The sequence below is a fragment of the Haliaeetus albicilla genome, chromosome 9 (genome assembly GCF_947461875.1).
Source record: "Haliaeetus albicilla chromosome 9, bHalAlb1.1, whole genome shotgun sequence".
Taxonomy (NCBI): domain Eukaryota; kingdom Metazoa; phylum Chordata; class Aves; order Accipitriformes; family Accipitridae; genus Haliaeetus; species Haliaeetus albicilla.
This window is the reverse complement of record NC_091491.1, coordinates 30,274,589-30,296,621: the sequence shown is the minus strand read 5'-3', so window position 1 is coordinate 30,296,621 and position 22,033 is coordinate 30,274,589. Positions and strand designations below refer to the sequence as shown.

At 45.8% G+C, this 22,033-nt stretch overlaps 1 protein-coding gene across 2 annotated transcripts in view; it reads right to left on the bottom strand.

Annotated features, from left to right (window-relative positions):
• The window catches only part of FGF12 (fibroblast growth factor 12), a 236,736-nt gene that overhangs the window by 126,010 nt on the left and 88,693 nt on the right, over nt 1-22,033 (bottom strand). The gene's annotated exons all lie outside the window — the stretch shown is intronic.

Here is a 22,033-nt window from a genome sequence, read left to right as displayed (position 1 = left end):
CGGGCACAAGAACGCGGCTCCGTGTTTGGGGCATGGATGTGCATTTCTGCAGGTGTTCCCTGAACTCCCTAGTGAGACATCCTGGGGCTGCAGGTTGAAATCCCCATTCATTACCTCCTCTTGGGATGCAGAAACCTGAAAACGCTGCAGGAGAAATGTTCATTTTTCACTGAAGATGTCACACGCATCACAAACTGGGCACAGAAAATGCATCTCCCTGTGGAAAAGGCATTCCTGTGACGGGTGCGGGGAGAACAGTGGAGAGAAAGAAAACAGGCCAGGCTTGGCAGACACGTTAAGCGACTTCTGTTTAAGCACGGGTATTTGGAGCTCCCCGAGCCACGTGCCCATTTTCAGGCTGTCCCCCCCCCAGGGAGAGGGGGCTCTCAGCCACCCGCCAGCTGCCATTGCTGCACCCGTTCTGCAAAAGAGGGTTAAGCTGTCCCTGCCGCCGTGCCGTGCCACCAACGCGCTGCAAAGTGCATGGCCCGTTTATCCCTGCTGGGTCTGCCGCAGCTGCCAGCTCCGCCGGGGATTTGGCCGCTGATTGAGAGACCGAGGCTTAGGGAAGGGCTGATGAGGGGTTCCAAACCTGCCCAGCTTTCTAATAGGGGTGAGCGTTCCAAAGGGAGCCACGAATTTCTTTGCAGTTTCAGAAGCCAAGATACTTGTCTAAGCAACAAAACGTGCTCTTAGGAGCTCATCTTTCCCTTCCCTGTGTTGGGCTTTGTAGGTGATGGCTGTAGGGGCAGAGGGCAAACTGGTCCCAGTTCCCACCTTCCTGCAGCTCCCTGAAGCCGTGCAGCCAAGCAGCCACAGGGAGGCATCAAGGGGATGCTCTGGCTCCTCATTAAGCCAGGAGAAGGAAGGAAAGGCCTTGGGCGCAATTACCTTAATGAAGCTGGCAGCTCGGCGTGCTAACAGCACCTGACGCGTGGGGTTTGAAGCGCGGCTGCACAAACGCAACCACCAGCGTTTTCAGACCCCTTAAAAAAGCACAAGCACCCGGCAAAGCAAATACCTGTCTGAAAGGAGCCTAGATACCCATGCCGCAGAGCAGGCAGCGAGTTTGCCTCTTAATTAAGCATATGTTCGCAGAAAGCATCTGTGCACTGAGAAGCCTCAGCCCTTCCCTGCTTCTGCAGAAAGCGGCTCTCCCTGCCAGCAGCTGCCTCCCGGCTGGGTAATGGCGTGGGCGACATTAGCCTTAATGCCCACAGTGGGCCTGCGTGGTGCCAGCAGCCTCAGTACAGACTGCAATCAGAAGGTGGTTGGTTTGGTTTTTTTTTCTTTCCAGCCTTTAGAAAACACCAGTGACTTGCAGGTGGTGAAAAACTGAAAACTACAAAAAGGCAAAAAGCACGCGACGAGTGGTTTGGAGAGCAGACAGAAAAGGATCCCATGTTCTGCCCGGCACGCGGATTTTGGACTCAGATTTTGTGTCACGCACAGCTGCAAGTTAGGCTGGCGAACACAAGTAGCACTATAACATATGGCAAGGAACATTTTAAAGCCATGGCTGCTCACACCCTGATCAAACCCAGTTTGCAGACAGGAGATGCGGAGGCTGCTCCCGCGCGGGCTGAGCAAGCCGTCGGCAGGGTTCGATCAGTCTGCCTCGCTGCAGGATTTTTTGCTTCGTTATGGAAATGTACCAGGACACATTCAAGTTCAGTCCAGCTCTGACAGGACATTCTTCAAAACTGGCTTGATGGCCTCCTCTTTCCTGACCATCACAGGAATTCACAGCAGATATTCCCCATCTGTATCTCTGCTCCTATATTGTACTTACTTTGGTTCCCTACATCGATTATGTAGATATTTGCAGAGTGTCAGAAAAAGCAGAACGAACACAGAATTTTGCACAACTGATTCATTCAGATAACCATGCAAAGCACTTTAACAGGTATCACAAATTACATAAAAATGCTCTTTTCAGTTCCTTATTTTGCTTCACTATGAATATTACTGTACAGACAAAAAAACCCAAGGAAATAAAAGACAGAAACATGGGCTGATATTTTAAGGCTATGGATGCCTCCAGGAATAGCTATCAGTCCATATGACTGATTTTCAAGCTTGCTGAGGGTTATCATTAAAATAAAAGGCACATACATGTGTCTAAACTAAGTTATAGTTTGAAAAACTATCTAGCAGATTTGGATATGTATCTCTTGCTAGTTTCAAGAATAAGTAGAAATTGAAATCCAGTAGAGAAGAAACAATAGCCACAAAGTTAAGAATATTTTTTTAGAAAAGAATCCGGCCATGCTTTTCTGTCAAAGAAGTGAAAATATGTGACATTCACTTCAAGTGGTAGAAGCTGGGCACGTCAGGGGCTTGGCTGAAAATAGCTGGTTGCTTAAAATTTTTCTATTCTGGGGATGATCACATTAACTGGAAGAATACTATGGTCCAAGACAAGAATAATCCTGATGCTTCTTATGAGATATAAGTTTAACGGGAAAGTCCCATGGAGGATGGGTCAGAGGTAGAGTGTTACTGAAAGGAACCGAAGGTGTATTTGAGATATTGGTAGGCACATCTAAGTATAACCTATTTATCCTGGATAATAAAAACAGCAGAAGAAATAAAATGCTTGAGCTGCAGCATAACTTATGCCAGCACACTGGCTATTCTGGGTATGTGCTTATGTGACGAACACATCAATACTACTATTGCTGTCGGACCTAGCTAGATTAAAGCAAATTATGCAAATCTCTGCTCTGCACTTCCCCAAATTCAGTGCAAACATCCTAAAGGAAAAAAAAAAAGAAAAAAAGGACTACTACTACAAGAAAGATGGGGAGAGAAACGAGTCCAGCGATTGTTAATGGACACTCCAGGAGACAGCATCATCGTGAGATGTTACTCACAAAGGCGACTCAACCAAGGAGGGGACAGAGGTGACAGAGTCCTAGGCTGAAGGTCCCAGCTCTGCACCATGAGGGGCTGGTTAGGTCTCAGGGACAGAGCCTCCAAGGAGGCTGTCACTGCTGACCTAAGATCACCCAAAGCAGCATAACACAAAAACCTTCCACAGAAAGAGGTACGACCACCGCAACTGCCTCCACCCTTCTGACAGAGGGCAACAGCAAGGACTGTCTTGTAACCAAGAGGCACGATTACCCCCAGGTAGCCCTTAGGTCCCTGCTGACAAACACGTGCTGTTCTCCTAACAGGACTGCAGCAATGCTCAGGGTCAAGGGAGGCCCTACCCCACCGTAGCACCATCCCAAGTCTCCATCCCTTCTCCCATATCAGCCTCTTGTCAGCAGTTTAAGGGACTCCAGACAGTTGCAAAGAACTGTAGGTCTGACAAACATCCTGCTGCTGGGCCACCAACAAACTTCTCCTCCACCCTGTAAGCCATTCAAAGGACACAGCTGTCCTGCTGAAATGTAGTTTTCCTGCAAGGCTGCCTGCAAAGTTCCTGCTAGGCCCTACAAAAGCAGAAACCTCCTTTGAACTGCTGTGTAGGGCAGGTCCACATGACAACCCGAGATGTCTGTAGAGGGACCAGGGACATCCCACCTGCTGCTGGATCACACGCTGTGAGCCCCACCTGACTTCCCAGAAACAAGGACAAAACTCTGTGTTCAATCACCAGGGCCAAAGCAACAGAGTTATTGTAGCTCCATGTCACACGAGCCACAGTGACAGATCACCTGCATGCCATTAACCTGGACTGGACCGCATGGCAGATATCCTGGGCTCCTGCACTTCCAAAATATATCCCCCCCCCCGCCCAAGCTGGGGAGGCATTTCTGCTGATGCTACTGGGCTTACGACACAGCCGGTGAGAGCTCATCCCAGGCACTACAGGCAGTGGGGACACATGCACAAATACACACACGCTCACCTGCCATTTCATGACATAGTATGAATTGTAAAGCACATCCTTGAACACTTAGGGAAAGACTTTTTCATCAGTAAAAACGCACCCACATTTTGTCAGAGGAGAATTAGATGTAGGCAATATCCCATGGAAAGATCCTTCTTTCTACAAGAAATGTCAACTTTTCCCCAACAGACTGAAAAAAAAAAACAAAGCAAGATTATTATTTTTTGTTTTACTTAGCAAGTTACATTATCATGGGAAAAAAACAAAACTCCAAGTCCAAATGTCGTCTTCTACTGGCTCTCCCTCTGTTCCCTTCACTAGGGTAGCAGTTTCTAGAGAACTTTTTGAATCTTTGGGAGCAAAGCCAGAAAGCATCCCCCATGCCCAGTAGACTGCTGGGCTCAAATTACTTAGTGGATTATCTCTTTATGATTAAAGGATTTTGGCTCATGTTCAGAGATGTTACAGTGCTTCCCATGAGGGGTCCTGTTTACTCAGCTACATCAGCATTTGATGCAAGTGCAAATGCTTGGAGAAAGAGGGACTAGCCACCAGTTTGGGTTCAGTTCAGTATATAACTGTGAAAAGCTGCCAGGAGGTGCTGCGTTTGGGCACAGGTTGGGCACAAGATGGAGGAGAAGCAGGTACGGACTTGGTTTTTGCCTCATGAATGCATTTGTTTCCTGAATTATATGAAAACATAAAAAAGCCTCATGTCCAGAAGGGGTATAAGGAGTAATTGATTCCAGAAAAGTCATAGAATCATAGAATATTGAGTTGGAAGGGACCCATAAGATCATCGAGTCAAGTCCTCATGGTCCTTCAGGTAGAAGCAAGGGCAAACCCATGTATTTGTACATCTGTTGCATCTTTTCTTAACCCAGCACCTGTTCTATATAGATATTTATCCTACAACTCTGGCTGCTCTAGAGGCATTCAATAAAATACCATTTAATGAATTAATTCTAAACCAAAATCAAATAACGTGCTATACCTACCTAGCTTACCGTGAGGACTTTCAAGCCCTCCCTCACAAAGCCTGGCAGAGATAGGGCACGGCTGCTTCAGTTACTGCCCCTGTTATCCTTTCAGTCTTGTCATGGCCCAGGGACTTTCTTTGCATGGCACAGGGCATGTGGGCAGGAGGAAGAGGGGACACATGCTCCAGAGAGACCATCTTGCTGGCTGACACTCCTCCAGCCCTAATGGGATGGGATTCATAGCACTGCCTGCCCTGAGCTTAAAAATAACTCAGCTGAAGCTGGTTAGAAAGATTTATGCCTCTCAGCACGTACCTTGCTTCCAGCTTGTATACCAGGGATCTCCTGACACAGTACAGAAACGTCTTTATTTTAGGAGCATGGTGTCATCACCCTGTTCACAAGGGCCATCCTAAACCTAATCAGGTGTCTTTGCTCCGCTATTTGTCTCAAACGCTGGGCTGAACCTGCAGCCCCAGTGGCCAGAGAGCTCCTAGCTGCCAGGTTGGCCTGGTTCAATCCTCTCTTTTGTTCCTGTGTGTTTAACCTGATAGCCAATGCAACAAAAGATCACGCAGCTGCACATAGGCAGTCCTAAATGAAGCCCCACAGGCTGTGTGCAGGTTTGGCTTAAGTAAATCCTCCAGAAGTCTGGATGAAGCTGTCTGCAGGGACAAGCCAGGAATTGCCTTCTCCAAGACTTCTTCCTGCTCTTCTGTTTTATGTGGCATCTTTCTTTGAAGCATGACATTGCAGTGGTAGGAGTCCCACTGCCCAGAAGATCACCCAGGAGTGTAGATGCTCTTCAGACCTCCCACGGCTTGGGCTGTGCTCTCTCCTGCCAAGACAAAAGTACTGCACAAGTGCTGTCTAGTGGGTACAGTCAGGGGCTGCGAGTTATCAACTTTTGCTGTGTTTCCCTGCACACACTAAGTTGCTTTGCTCTCCTGCATAGCTGGCAGAATATAGATCCCTTTAGCAGGGGTCTGCCTGGCAAAACCCACTGCAGGCTGTCCGATATCAAGGGTGGGATATTTATCCTCACTATCAGGAATGGATAAATGTATGAAGATAAAATCTCCATAGCCCACTGCTAGGTGCAAGTCAGGGTCTTGCTGAGATAACTACATTGCAAGGGTAAGTGCAGAGACAGGTAAGTGCAGAGACAAGTAACTGACCTTGGTTTGCTTCATCATGTGGCCAAATGAAGTTACTTATGAAAGCCTCCATGTGGCCTTCTGCATTTGTAACCATTTTGCCCTTCCAGTGGGCAGACACAGCTCCTTTTAAGATTCAGACGGCACGCTGGTGAGCACTCTGAATGCGCGAGAACTTGCATTTCCAATGCAAAATGAAAATGGCTGAGTCACCATTTTATCAGGTGCTGAATAAGAACAAGTTTATTTTTTCATGTCTATAATTATACGTTTGAAAGGGCCTGGAGCAGCTCTCAGTATGAGGAGAGAAGATGCTCGAGCGAGCTGTGCTGATGAACAGGGCCCTTGGTTGGACAGGGCAGGGGGAAGAGCAGTGCTGGGGCCAGCAGCAACTGATGCTCCCTGGCAAAACATGCTCTGCTTGTTTCTTTCCAAAGTTCTTCCTCACAGCACAATAAATATTTGTGCTTTGGGAAGGATCAGAAGGACTGGGCAGGAAGAAAACGAACGTTTTATTTGGCTTGTAGGACCTTCTGACAATGGTACTACATTTCTATAATTAAATCAGTCCCAACCCAGACCAGGAATGAGCAAGGACAAACAAGAACCAGCTTCCCCACTTAAAGTACATTAACGTCCCAGCATTTCCTAGCTAGCAGACAGGCCAGGATTAGCATATTTAACATCTCATCCCTCGAAGTTGTTTCTTCTCAACAAGGAGAGAGAGAACAGAAGAAAAGAAGGAAATACACTGCTGGTATCATTCTTGACATATGGCTATATCTGGGTGTTTGCTTTTGGCAGTTCAGTGCCTGCCACATAGCACGGCCCCTCCATCAGGCAGCTGTCGATACTGGGAAAATTGAGTTTACTCTTAATGAAAGACCACAGCCAATAAGCAATCAGCCAGTGTGCTCTCCATCCCGTGATTAATGATCCAGGGAATATTTGTCTTCTGCAGAACTGCCATGGCTCTCCCACCTCTGCAACTATAGGTCTGAGTCACATCCCAAAATGGGAGGGGCACCTAATCTTTCAATTTGACTTAGTTGTATCTTGGGATGGAGAAAATTTCAGGAGCAATGAACATGATGCAAATGTCACCAGGAGGGGGGCAGTACCCCATCGCTTCAAACCCAGATAAGTGTGGGTAGCTGCTAGCAGGGGCAATTCCACCCATTCCTCTCCCTGCCTCCTGCTACACCTTTCCTGCTGCTTCCCTCCCAATGGCAGCAGTGCTTGTGTGGCCACATGACGACTCAGGTAAGGCTGATTTGATTGAAAACTAACCTTGCCAAAAATAATAATAAAAAAAAAAATAAGGGGCGGGGGGGGGAGCTAGTTTCCTGCTCTGGCTTACCCCCCAGTACTAGCATCAGCATAGGGAGGGAATAAGGGTATGTGCTGGCAGATGATGGGAACACAGGCTTGTCCCCCTCTCTTGCACTGCAGTGAAGCCACTGAGGAACTGCAGCCTTGGTACCATGCTCCTACAAGAACAACCTCTAAGTCAGCTCAAAGATTGAATGTGCCCTGCAAATCCCTAACCTGAACTACATTTCTTGGCCTCCCTGACGAGAATACTCTGGAGACTCATCTATCTTACTTTTTTAATTTATCACATATTTAAAACAAAACAAAACAAAAAATCCCACCTTGTCACCAATAAATGTCCCTTGCATGCACAGGTCTCCTCAGGAGGGAGTGAGAGATTTGACAGATGAGAGCCATAATCCTTTGTGTGTGCCTGGAAACTGCTTAAATATTATTATGGCCATCCCCGGTGGGATCTGACTCTCTAAATAGCAAGATCAACCACTTAGATGAAAGAACCTCTTACGTTGCGTCAAGTGGACTTGAGAAGGAAGCAGAAGGGAATAATCATCCTCAGCCTTTTAACAAACATTTGAAAGTGGAGACGTAAGAGATGAAAGGAGATCAATAAACTTATTACCAAATTAAACCTCTGTGGTTAATATTTAGACATCATAGAAGCTGGCACCTTAAGAAGAAGTGAGAGAAAACAGATCAGAAGAAGAGAGAAATCTCCAAAAGTTTGTTCTCAGATGGCCATTTCCAGTGGCAATCATGCTAATTGCACACACAGATTAGGCAAACAATCACGAATGCATTTTTCAAAATCAAGCCCCACTTGTGTTACTCTTGCAAGAGTTTCCAATCAACAGTTTTCAATCGCAAATACAGAACAGTTTAGTCATCAAAAAGCAAAAGGACGAAGAATATACGGAACATGAAAGGAAAACAATCTCTTCCCTATCTTTCCCACGCTTCTGTAACCAATTCCTTCTGAACATTTTAAAAGAACATTTTCTATTGACACGAGCCATAAAAAGACTTCGGTTTAATGAGCTCCTCTCATCTTAAAAATACAGAGATAAAAATGTAAATGCACAATAGAGTGTTTCAAGTAACTTTGAAGGGGCTATTATCGAAGTATAAACATGACTATCTACCATCTGACATCCTGACTGCTACTAATATTCTTTATGGAAATTTAAGTAGTTGTTTCAAAGTGCAGTTTACCCTTTCATCATTAAAATCACTTATATGTTATAATTCACCTATCTTGAGCAATGAAAATACGGTCTGCTTTCCTTCTCTGAATAAGCACAGTTTTAGCAAATCACTTAAGCACGGGCTTAAAATTAACTAGCTGATTGAGGTCACAGCCCACTTTGCCCATGCGTTAGCACACTGCTGCAGGTGATATAGAGGATAAGTAAGCCTCAAACAACAGAGAAAACCCTGTTTTCTCTGAAATCTGCCTCCTGAGACATTTCCATTAACATTTAGTGTGCAGAAGCTGTAACTCTGAGCACTTTAAAATCAGTGCTGTTGCTGATTCAGTGTTAGAAACCTTCAGTGAGCAAGGCTCTCTTTGGAGGGATGGAAGGACAGGGCATTTGTTATCCACACGTCCATCATTGCGCTATCCCAGCTGCTGGCTGGCCACTTGCTAACCCTGCAGGCCTTGGCTTACAGGTCACACTTAACCCTTAGAAAGCAATTGCCTTCATCTGTTTCTTTTAACAGGCAGCCAACATATTCTCCCTAGCAAGCTGCACTGCTACTGAACCTTAGATACTTTTACATGAGAAATTTATAATGCATGGGATTTTAATGGGAACTTACTGAATGGCTGGGAGTCTCAAATGCCTCTTAAAGCACAAATGAGGAATCTCAACTGTACTCTAAAATTCTCACGGTGCATCTTCTGCTAAATACCTAAAATCCCATTCCCCCAGTTCCAGTGTCCAGATGGAGTAATATTACACTACTTTCAAACTCACAGTTCTTCAGTGGTCCATACAGGTCCTGGGTTAGTCCCACAGCTACCTTGCAAAGAAGGCAGTATCATCTCCATCGTACAGATAGGGGAACAAGCCAGAAGGAGGTGTGGTGGCACCCAGGGTGGAGTTACGTGCAGACACCCACAGCCTAAATGTCAGACTGAGCAACTCTCCCTGGCTTCCCTCACACTCGATGGAGATCTTGTCAATACAATCAATGGGGTTTAAGCTGCAGCTCATCACACCATGCAGGAGATGTGTACTACAAAGGAGCTCAGTTGTACCACAGATATTCTGGTTCCTCTCCTCTGGCTGCAGGACAAGCCCAGATCAGCTGCAGAGATGTGCACAGGAGGGGCAGCATCTCACCCCACCATCTCGCATCAGCACGGAACCTGCTCCCCCACTCTTGCTCTGGTCTATGGGCAGCCAACCGCCACCGCAGCTCGTCAGGCAGAATGGAGTTCAAAGCATCCAAAAGATAAAACCGTGTCTCAAGGTGATCTCCTATGCTTCGTCACACACAGAGCTTTCAGCACAGCCATCCTCATCTCCTGACGTGGCTGAACGGCTGACTGCAGCTGTGTCCACACGCAGCTTGAGATACCAGTTTAATCACAGGCTCACAGGGACTGACAGCTACAGAAACTCATCATTTGGCCATAATAGCCTATTCACCAGCCTGCTCTCCCTTCTGCACCCCACATGACAACTACCACCTCTCCAGCTGGACTGACCCCACTGTTTGTGAGCCCCTGAGGATGGGAGCAGGGTCCCATCCGGTCCATTGTAAATGAAAGCAAAGCAGATAAATGCCTTGTTTTTCTTGGTGCTTGAGGCAAGAGAAGGAATGAAGGAGTGAGATGCCTGCCTATGGCCTCAGGAAAAGAATGGAAGAGCTGCTTTTGTCAGCTGGCACTGCCAGGTGAGGATGGGGAGGTCGGTGCCACTGCACATGGCATGCCAAGAAGGCCAGTCTGGTTCAGGTACTCCTGCTCTTTAAAAAGAGACTTCTCATTCTGGAGGACACACTGAACTTAGGCAATCATGGCGACTTGGATTTATCTAGGATTCAGTTCTCCTCCGTGGCAAACTGGTTTGTGTGAGATGTCTACTTGAGCGTTTTGATGGAACTGTAATTCAGAGATGGGCTGTTTGACGGTGCAACCACTTTCCCCTTCAGTTCTAGTTCAGCCTCTGCTGGAGAGCTGGGCATGGAGCTGACAGCCACAGGGAGGGGAGAAGTCACAGGGAAGAACACAAACAGTAAACCTGAGCCACCAGTAAACCCGAGAGTATTTCCCTTCCATGCACAAGAATCAGAAAATCATTTAAGGGAAAAAAAAAAATAGAAAGAAGCATATTCAATTCATTTTTCTCATTTACCCCTGCAATATTTGAGCTATAGTTTGTGAGTGCTGTTGTGCTCCTCTCATTGCAACAAGCACTTACTAGAACTGGGAATGGTTTAGTGAAAGGCAACAAAGAAGATCAAAGGCTCTTCAGATTGTAAGAGAGAGAGCTTAGCAGGGGTATGCTTGAGGTCCATGAAATCACAAATAGCATGAGAGGAGCATAGGATCTGTTATACACTAGCTCGTTCTGTACTAGGTCTCAGGAAAGCATCAACCCAAGCTAGCAGGAATCAAGTTCAAAACAAAGGAAAGGAGGAGCTTCTTCATGCAACAGGTCTGGGGAAATCCTTTCCACAGGACACTATGATGCTAAAAATGTACGTGAACTCAAGGGGATTCTGGTCAAGTACATGGAAGAGAAATCCACTGAGAATTTCTAAGTACATTGAACCATGTCTGACTCAGAAAATTTTCTGAGCTGAAAATAGCTAGCAGCTGGGAGAGCATTTGGGGGGCACATCATATTGCTGTTTTCTTACTTTTTTCCATCTGTTTAACGTGGATGGAGAAAGACTACTGGGCTAGATGGACACTTTATTCTGTCCCAGTTTAATTGCTCTCATATTTTTCTGTTAATTGATGCTGCCTTCATATGTCTTTTTTGGTGACTTCTTTCAGAGAGGCTTCTTTTTTGCCAAATAATCCTTTCCAGTCTATATTAAACCCAGTGAAGATCTGGCTCTATAACACAACTGTGCTGTGGATAAAGTGAAGCTGAAATAGGCAGTAAGACACACTGGCTCCTGGTCTCAAGGCTTAAAAAGAGATTATAAAAGTGCTCAAACAGAAGACTATCCCTTGGCAGTTAGTGGGGCAACATGTGCTCACTGAGTAGCAAGCACATCTTTCCTCTCTAACGTTTAATCCCAGCAGTGTTTTACCAGCCAAATGAACATTCCCATAAATAATAGAGACGTGATGCCTTTCTCTCTTCCCCAGCACTGTACTGTCTTCCTCTTCTACAGCCTGGGAGCAACGAAGCAGCGGGGAAAGGGTAGTGAGTTTGAGACCTGCACCAAATTTGGAGCTCACCCGAGTGAGCAGGGGGACAGGAGAGAAAGAGAAGTGACACCTCCAGGCTGAGCAAGGGGGATGCACCCAGCCCCTCCTCCCTGCTCTGGGTGGGTGTCAGACCCACACCAGCCTTTCCAGCACACTTCAGGGATCTGCATTTCTCTCTCTGCACCCTGCCAGGCCCTTGTCAAAACAGGATTTTCGTATTAAACCCCTTTTTCCTCAGTGGACATGTACATAGGCAATGAGCTCTCCCCACACTGCAGGGGCCACCTTGTGCCAGTACAGCCCCTAGCACAGTCCCCAAGAGGCACCCTTGGCTATTCCACAAAGCAGTGTGCCTGTCTGGATCTTTCTTCCAGTTTGGTGGGGTTTTTTTCCACTACTGAAAAAGAAAGCCTCTGTTTTGAGTGTTTTTATATTTAGCAGACTACCATACAGAACCAGTGTTTCCTGACCTTCTCTAGGAGGTTGGAGCACCCCTCACTGAGGGGAGAGCTTGCCTTGCCAGCCAGCACGTTAGACAGAGAAGTATTGACCCAAAGGGCACAGGCTGTGGATGGGCAGGAGAGAAGCTGTCATGGCAGTGCTCTCAGCAAGACCCACCACTTGCCAGGGATGCCAAACAAGTGCAAAATTCATTCACTAAAGTGTTTCCTCAGAAAAGGACATGCTCCCACTTAACTGTGCTTTTTATTCATGCTTCACATATCATCTGAAAAAATTTGATTGCTCTAATTGACCTTTTCTAAGCTCAAAAAAAGCCCCAAACCAACCCTAAAAACCAAATTCTCGTCACCTTCTTGGCCAAGGTGCTGTGAATGAGCTGCAGGGCAGTAACAGATCTCCAGCAAGATGTTGTAAGATGTGTGCCAGCCATTTACCGGGCGAGGTGGAGGCAGGGAAGGTGCATTTCACGTGCTGAGCAGCCTGCAAGTGGCTGGGAGACATGAATTATATCCCCGGAACTGCCTCTTCAGGTTAAGGGTGAGAACAGTAAAGGGTTCATCACAGAAACTCCAGCAAATGCAGAAACAGAGGAAAAAGCAAACTGAGTTTCTTTGTCTTATCCATAACCGGTAAATCCCAGTTATTAGAGAGGAACACCCTAGCACAGCTGCAGTATGTTAAACCATACGTGAATATTTATATACATATTTGTCTGATTGACCAACCGAATATTTACAAAGATTATATCCTGCTTGCACAGAACATAAATACCTGGGGAAATCAGCCTTTCAAAAGCAACACCTAAGAGTTCCTCCAGCCTCACCAATACACCACCTAGAATATCCCTAAGCTATTTCTAAACTCAAGAAGCAGGTAAGTAAAGGGCTTGGGCACATAGAGATGGGAGCAAGGAGAGCACTGTGCACTGGGACATAGGAAGGTGTCCCCAGACCGTTAGGGTCTGTGCTTGACTTTCAGTGCTGCGATTCCATATAGGGTCAGATACACTTAAAGATGCTCTGACTGCTACTTGGTTTTGTTTATAAAAGCCCATGGCATGCATGCTCCTGTCAGGGCTATCCACATATAAAATTAAAAGCTTCTGTTTCCACCAGCAAAAAACAACTATGGAAGAAAATAAGCAATAGCAACAGTAAGTCACAGGAACTCAGAAAAGCAGTGGCAGCACGTTGGCTGCCCAGTCCCACCAGCAGTATAATCATTATTATTTTGTTTGGTTTGGTTTTCATTTCACATTGCCACAAAGGAGGAAATCCAGAACTTGAGAAGGAATTTGCAGCCTGGAGGACTTGGCAATCCCCTTCCAGTGGTCATATGTAGACACACCAACATCATAGAGACACTTGAGTATTGTCACTGTGGGAGCATCATGGACACTTTGGATCCTTGTGCTTTTCCAGTTTGAATGCTCTGTTTAAGTATGCCCAGCTCTACGTCAAGCCCCATAAGGAAGACTGCTATGGCCTGTCCCTCCCTCCTAGCATAGTTTGGGTCCTCCCAGCAGAATTCCCTAACCCGAAAACTCACTAGACTAAGGCAGAGAAGGGAGTGCCATTTGGGTACTTTCATCCACAAAGAAAGTGCAGCATGTCTAGCTACACTTTTTAAGCCAGTTTCATTAAAAGTCCCCCCTTCTCCATTCCTCTTCCTTGGTGCTCTCAGCTCCTTATTCCACTCCCATGCTCATGTAGCTCTCCCACACTGTCCATGTCTTTTCCACCCACTGTGTGTCCACGTTTTGCATTTAAAATGCTTCTCTATGCTTCTGAATGCCCACACGCATGCATTTTCCTACTCTTAGACCTTTTCCCTGAAGGACCCAGCATTTCATCTGCATCCTGCCCACAGTCCCTGCAGGTACACTTGCACGGTCAGTGGCACACCAAAGAAGTCTGTTTGAGAAGACACCCTGGAAGAAGGGCTAAAAACCAGGACCAAATTGACTATGTTTGCCACAATCCCAGCAGAGGGCAGGGGATTTTCTTGTTCTCTCAACCCCTTGTTCTATCTCCAGGAAGACCAGCAACCTCAGCAAGTGGGTATCAGGTCTATGACCCTGGGGATAAGGCCAGTGCATTTCTCACATGAAAGACTCTTGACCTACAGCAAACGGATGCCCCAGCTGGTCCCATGCACAGCTGTGGCTTTATAAAAAGACTCACTGAGAAACTAGTGGGACACATACAAGAACAGAGAGCAGAAACTCCCCATCTCAGCTCTGCCAGAGCCAAGCAATGACTTCAGTCAAGTCGCTTCGTCTCACTGTACTTAACTGTTGGCCACCCATCCCCTCAGTGGCACAAAGCAAGCTGATTAGGACCGAGCAGCGTGATTGCCGGGCTACGCACAAGTGAGTTTTCAAATGAACAAATGGCTGTGAATGCACATTAAAGCAGGAAGAAGACACTAATAAGGAAACAATTAATTATTTCATGGTTTTTAGAATGGATTTTTTCCCTATTCTTTCCTCTTATCTGTAACAAACAAAGCTATGAGGGAATAAATACAATTCCAGAGATAATCCATACTTTGGATCCTGGAAGCATTCAGTGCCGACTTCTGGAAAACAAAACAATGATAATGACTCACACTGGGCCTGTGGGTGGCTCATCACAAAATTAGCAGCAGCTTCCATGCTCCCAGCTGAGATTGGCTTTGCTGGGTTGTTTTCACAGATCCCCAGGACTGCAATTTAGCACATGCAAATAGGCCCAGCAGCCAATCGCAGCCACAATACTAGAAAGGCATAAACATGCCATTTAGAAAAATGCTTTGCCATACAAAACATGATTACCTCCTTCCATGCCATTTCAGGCTATGGGAAGAAATGCTATTTTTATTATTAAATGTTACACATCTCTTTTCCTCCAAGGGGAAGAATCTATTTAAAGGCCTTTTAAGCAAACATCTATTCATACAATTGAAAGCTTTGTGTACTACTATTGCATTTAGGGAAGTGATTGTTCCCCAGTACTCGGCACTGGTGAGGCCGCACCTCAAGTCCTGTGTTCAGTTTTGGGCCCCTCACTACAGGAAAGACATGGAGGTGCTGGAGCATGTCCAGAGAAGGGCAACCAAGTTGGTGAGGGGCCTGGAGCACAAGTCTTATGAGGAGTGGCTGAGGGAGCTGGGGCTGTCTAGTTTAGAGAAGAGGAGGCTGAGGGGAGACCTTATTGCTCCCTACAACTACCTGAAGGGGTGTTGGTGTGAGGTGGGGGCTGGTCTCTTCTGTCAGGTGGCTGGAGATACGACGAGAGGAAATGGCCTCAAGTTGCGGCAGGGGAGGTTTAGATTGGATATTAGGAAAAATTTCTTCACCCAAAGGGCTGTCAAGCATTGGAACAGGCTGCCCGGGGAAGTGGTTGAGTCACCATCCCTCTAGGTATTTAAAATACATGTAGATGTGGCACTAGGGACATGGTTTAGTGGTGGGCTTGGCAGTGCTAGGTTAATGGTTGGACTTGACGATCTTAAAGGTTTTTTCCAACCTAAACGATTCCATGATTCTATAAGCACTCTCATCCAGCTTTCAGAGCCTGCTGAACTTTTGATGATATCTGTGCCACCTGGCTTAAAAGGTTTACAACTAGCATCAGTTTGGTAAAAAAAGGAACAGGTTACTTCTGGAAAGCAGTAGGAAGGGCTGTGGGAAGAGAAGTAGACTGGTTTGGAGACAAAGTTCAGTAAGCCAGAAGTAGATCATTCTCACAAACAAAGCAGTAGGATTTGAGTTTCTTTAATGAACAGGGCTTTTCTATTGGGAACCAACGGCTGTGAATACCTCCAGATGGGTCTGCTGGAAACAGAAAACAAGCCTGCTGTCAATGATCTGTTGGACAGGGAAAACAGAAAGAATTTTAGGGATGATACCTGTTAAAAAAGGTTGAAAGCCACTCATCTAAAACAATGATTCTGGTAAGTATTCAAGCACATGATCATCTTAAAATGGGACTAGGTGCATGCGTAGAGTTAAATATGCACTTAGACGGTTCACTGAACTGAGACCTACCTCCGGAAATACTCCTTGGGCTTTGAGTGGACATGACCTAACGATCTTCACACAGCTCTTAAGCTCAAAGCATTTGCTCTGAAAGTCATCAGCTTTAAATATCTGCTTATGAACTCAGATTCTTTTGTTACTCTTCAATTGGAAAACCAATAACACAGAAGACAGTATTTTATAGAGAGAGTTATTCAGGAAAACCAATGGAAAAATCTTTCATTAAATTCTTGGTTAACATTTCCCACACAGATTTACAGTTCGTAATGTGTCAGAATTGCACATGGTGTTTAAACCAAGACAAACTCTTCCTCTTTCCTTGGTTTAGTTTGGGAAGTGAAGGAAGTTGAACTTTATTCCTTTGCAAAACCATGTAAACCTCCAGGTGAGAATTGCCATAAACCAGCCAACCTCTGCTTCGGAGTACTGTTTATTGTCCTGATTACAGCTACTTAAGAAAATTCAGATGAAGCTTATTTTGCCTGAATTTGCTCATTGACTGAAAGTAAAGCATTTCACAAATATGATTCGTTATCAGTGACGCTCTGGTGGGACCCAGACAAGTTTCAAGACTCAGAAGACTGGGTGAAGATCCGACAATTCCAGATGCCCAGCTCTGTAAGCCCAGACATCTGGCTGACAACTATGCATTACTAAACCACCTTACACCCAGGGAGTCCCCGGACCCACATTTGCTTCCGAAGATCTATGAAGTATTTTACTGCAAACTGAACAATAAAATCCTGCATAATATCAAAGACTTTCCTTTGCATAACTATACAGAACTGGCTGTGAGCACTTAAAAAGAGTTATATGCGTATACTTTAAGTTCATTATAATCTGTATCTGTGAACTTCTCTATGATAGAAAAAACTCTATCAAATCCATCATTTCTAGCTCAGCCAGAAGAGATTTTTTTACAAAGATGCACAAGCACTATGGACTTCCAGGAGCATATGTCTACATGAGAGGGTTACTTCAGAATAAAGGAAAGCGTGGATTTAAAATGCTATAGCTATTCTTGAATAATACCCTAGAGAAGTGCTCCTATTACAATAAAAAAGATTTTTCAGAGTTTTGCTTAATTCATTTCCCAGGTGAATTAAACTAAATCAGACAAAGGTATTCTTTCCACTAGCATATGAGTATCAACAACAGGCATTATCCTGGAACAGCACATACTTAATTTCCACTGGTCAGCAAGCATTACTTTTCTAAAGACACACAACAGGAAGAGGAAGCCTGAGCAAAATGTACACAGGAACACTGACACACTCTGAACAGTGGCAGAGAATAGCAGGCAAGGGACCTGGTGCAGGAAGGAAAAAGTGCTGATGACCCCCCAGTGCAACACCACTGCTTTTCAGCCTTGCGACCCACTCCCATCTCCAGTTCAGTGGCATTAAGCCACCTTTCCCATCTCCCACCAGCAAGGCACATACCGCACTCTGATCTGCCACAGACCAGAAGTGCTACCTAACTCAGCAAGGAATTGCAAGTTTTACTATCTGTCACCTACGTACACAGAGCTATTGCTTCCATTAATTTGAAGCTGACTGTACAGTATTTGCTGTACACTCTAACCCACTGTCTACTTGAATCGATAGCAGTGGGAAAATTTTCTAGAACTGGTGTATGTAAGTAAAGTGTATATGAATGCATAGATCACTGCACAAGCAAAATAAGGAATGCCTGTTCTGCTCATAAGCCAAATACTAATCTTGAACATGCAATTGTACCTCTTAGTTGTGTGATTCCATTTGCATCTGCAGATAAGATGTCTTGCATGTGCAGACACTGCAGACACATTATGACAGTGCCCCAGATAGTCTCAGGACAAATGCAAAGATGCGTATTGGCAGTAACAGACAGGCTAATAGCAGAGCCACAATCTGACCCTGCCTACCTCGACAGAATGCTTGTTCCTATTGCCCCAAATATGAAACACAGTGTTGTGATGCCTAGAGAAATATGAAGAAATATGTGCAGACATCATTTTAATTTGCCATAAAGCCAGTATCAATCAGCATATTTCCAGGACCATCTCCAAATTCTACCAGTGTGAGAGTCCCAGGGAAGCCAAGTTCAGGGTTCACTTTCAATATGAGCTTAATTTCTACTGAAGGCATCAATTTGCAGAATAGGGATTTAAACTGTGAAGTACTCTTATCTGAATGTTTGGGAATAGATCAGTCTCTGGATACCAGAGCCTCTACTACTGAAAACAAAGCTGAAAATGCATTGCTGCTGAATGTTGTTGCTAGTTGATGTGATGATGTGAGAAATATCTGTGGTTTTAGCAATGCTGCATCCCACAGGAGGGTCTGTACAGGAGCCAAAGGCAGAACAGGCATGAGACAGAACCACTCATACAGACAAATAGGAAGTCCTTACGAAGGGGGACTGAAACACTCACTAGCAGAAATCTCCATGCAGCAGACAGCTCCATGCATGTAGTCTATGGGTACAGGGCCTTTTGCATCCAAATGGCTGCAGACCAGGTACAGGTCACCTGAAATGTTTTTTCACAACTCCATCCATAGTTATATCAACAACACGATCATTACCTGATGTTTACCTCAACCTTACCAGTGTAGTAGCTATCAATTTCATAGTGTTGACCGAGAAGCCAAAAGCAAAAAAGATTCTGGACTGACAAACCACACCTCCCAAGCAAAGGGGAAAAATGTGTTAGAAGAGAAAATAAAATACTTAACAAAATTAATGGTGATTGTACCATCAAGAAGGGAAATATCTCTGCACGTGCAATACAATCAGTCAGCTTACAAATTCTGAAACTAAGGTAACAAGTGAAGTACCTGGAAGATGATACAGGACAATTGCTGTGCTAAAATACTTGCAAAGAAATACACAAAAGACTAGGAATAAATCTCTTGCTCTGTATTACTATGAATTACTTGCACTTTTGTGGTGCCTTAGAGACCCATTAAGCCCCATTTTGCAAGGTGCTGCTCAAACAACCAAAGAAGCCTGCCTCTGCACAAAGACAAGTGTCTGCAGACCTCAGAAGTGGAGCATAAGAAAACAGGCTAGAGTTAGCTAAGAGTAAAACCGTGGGAGGTCTTATCATAACAATAACAAAAATCTTGTTAATATTTTTGCTAGCATCACAACAGAGCTGTACAGTACTCCACAACTATCTTCAATATTTCACTGTTTTTCTTTGAGGTATCATGCATTAGTTTGTCAGAATCAGGAGTGGCCTGAGGCTCTGAGTCAGCACAACACACAAGTATGAATCTGACTTTAAACATGTGCTTACATCCTTATGACTTGTTTACATTAAAGAAAACTTAGATAGGAGGAGGGCAAAGGGCTTGGTCAATCTGTCATTCAACTTAAGTGCACAAAGTGCCAAATAGTTTGGCATAAGTCACCTACTATCAGGATAACTCTTCAGATCAGAGGATGAAGGGCACGTAAGTAGCTCATAGCACTCTATGCCACCACGGTTGTAGTTCATGTTTCCATGGCCCTTCCGTTCCTGCAGTTTATAATCCTTTTTCTGGTTTACATCTCTGACTGGCATAGTCCCCACAGTGCCATGCTGGGCACAGCACTACACCTTTAGGGCTGTTGCAGGAGTGTATACCCATCTCCTGAAGCATGCTTACCTTCCAAAGATATAGCAAGGAGATCTCTCCTCCAGCAGGCCCAGCACACAGTGACCCTTTTATAGCTGGAAGATTTCATTTTTACTGCACTTTTTTCAAGAACTTAAAGACCAACCTTAACAGGAAAGGAACAAATGCAGCTAAGAAGAGGGAACGTATTTTAGCAGCCTGATTCAAAGCAATAGACCACATCTGGAGTGCTCAGCTAGTGGTGGCATGGGGCTAGTACCTGGAGAACAAGGTCAGTTGGAGAAAACAATAGGAGATCATTCCCATGGACTGCCTCTTTATAGCACAACATCAGAAAATACAAAGAGTACGCAATGTTCAGTATCAGTCCGTCAGAGTGGGAGAGATAAAGAAATATTCAGTTACCACATATACATCAAGCATGCTTCAGCACCAGATTCACGAGTAAAGCCAACCCAGCTCATCAGTGCAACTATTAGGACACTATCATCAACTTCTGGTTCACTGAAGTTACAGCCTAGCATGCCCTATGGCCTAAGCACCACCCCATTTTTACCAGTAGGTTATCATACTCTTTACTGCCCCAGGTTTCCGAATGGCACAAAGCAAACATTCACACATAGCACTATGAAGAAAACTCTGGTATAGTTTTTCACTGAAAAGAGAACAATGTGTGTAATGCTTCCAAGCACAGCCACAATTTGCTCTATTTGTTTATCACATCATTCTTCAAAGCAGGCCAGAAAATACTTTCAAGGGAGCCAAGCCTACTCTCTCAAAGATTTCCAGCACGTCCACTGTTGTCACGAGCCAGTCACAGACAACTTGCACAAACGAGTCTCGTGGGAGGGGAGAGGATACTGAGGCATACACAGGTGGCTATAACCACTAACAAATTTTCTTTAGCAAGGCCAAAAGGGAATCCAGGCTACCTCAGCAACAGTGTTCCCCCAAGCACAGCCTTTCTTTTCAGTGGACAACACCAAGTGTTTATGCAGGAGGCATGGAAATTTTTCTCCTCTAGGACCAAGATCTCACATAAGGAAACAACACAAGTGTTAGCAAGCAATACTCTAAAAGACATCCTTGTAAACACTCGGTGCCCAAAGATTACAATAGTCAGGGTTTGATAAGCAGATCTACTCAAAAGCCAAGTAGGAACTGAAACCCAGTTAAACTCAAAGCAGTAGGGTTAGCACTGTAACTTCTGTAGATCTTAATAACATGGGGCTTCTTTCCACAGGTATTTACCCAGTATCGTAGAAAGAAAGTCAGACTTATGAAAGGCACATAGCACAGAAGAAATTGTGGAGACGCCACTTAAAAAGCTTCAATAAGATCACCCTAAAACTCAGGGGTGGTGCCACACCAAACCAAGGCAATCACGCACTTATTCCCCTCTTCAAAAAGTGCTTAGGTACAGCTCAAGACCAAGCACATCCTTCAGCCCTTCACCCCACTGCACTCCCCATCCTGGTGCAATGCTCCCCCCGCAACAGACTGGGAACCAAGAGAGGTGCTGGGAGTCTCCCAGCCCCCCATCGGGAGCAGCTGGGGATTTCCCTTCACTTCTAGGGGCATCCCCACTCAAAAATGCATTTAACACCCTCCACCAGAAAAGCGTTGCAACACTGCTACTACAAACACAAGGTACAACACAAGGGAGCTCTTACAGTGGGTCCAACCCAACCGCTAGAGTTGCGCAGGGCCATAGGCACTCTAGGGCAGGTTATCCCTGTCCTGACCAGGTGGTGATGGAGGTCATGGTTGGGGGTCCCAGGTGGGATGGGAGATACAGAGGTCCCATACAGAGAGAGGGACCTGTGCGGGTGTGGGCTGCAGGTGGGATGGGGGACTCTAGTGAGGGTCATGTGCAAAGTACGGACCCGTGTGGGGGATTCTGTTCGGGTGGGGGCTGCAGGTGGGGTGACAGGCAGGGTGGAGGCCTCGGCTGGATGGGGGATCCGGGTTGGGGATGGTGCCACGGGGAGGGGGGGGAACCTGGGGGCGGACGGGACGCGGGTTTGAGGGATCCCGGCACGATGGGGACCCAGGATCGGGGGATGCTCACCGGGGTCAGCACCGCGGACAGCGCCCGGTCCATCCCGGCCACCTGTGCGCGGCGGCGGCGGAGGAAGAAGAGGAGGAGGAGGAGGAGGAGGAGGAGGAGGGAGGGGGAGAGGAGGAAGGCGAGGAAACGGGGCCAGCCGGGGCCGAGCGGCGCCCGGGCGGGGAG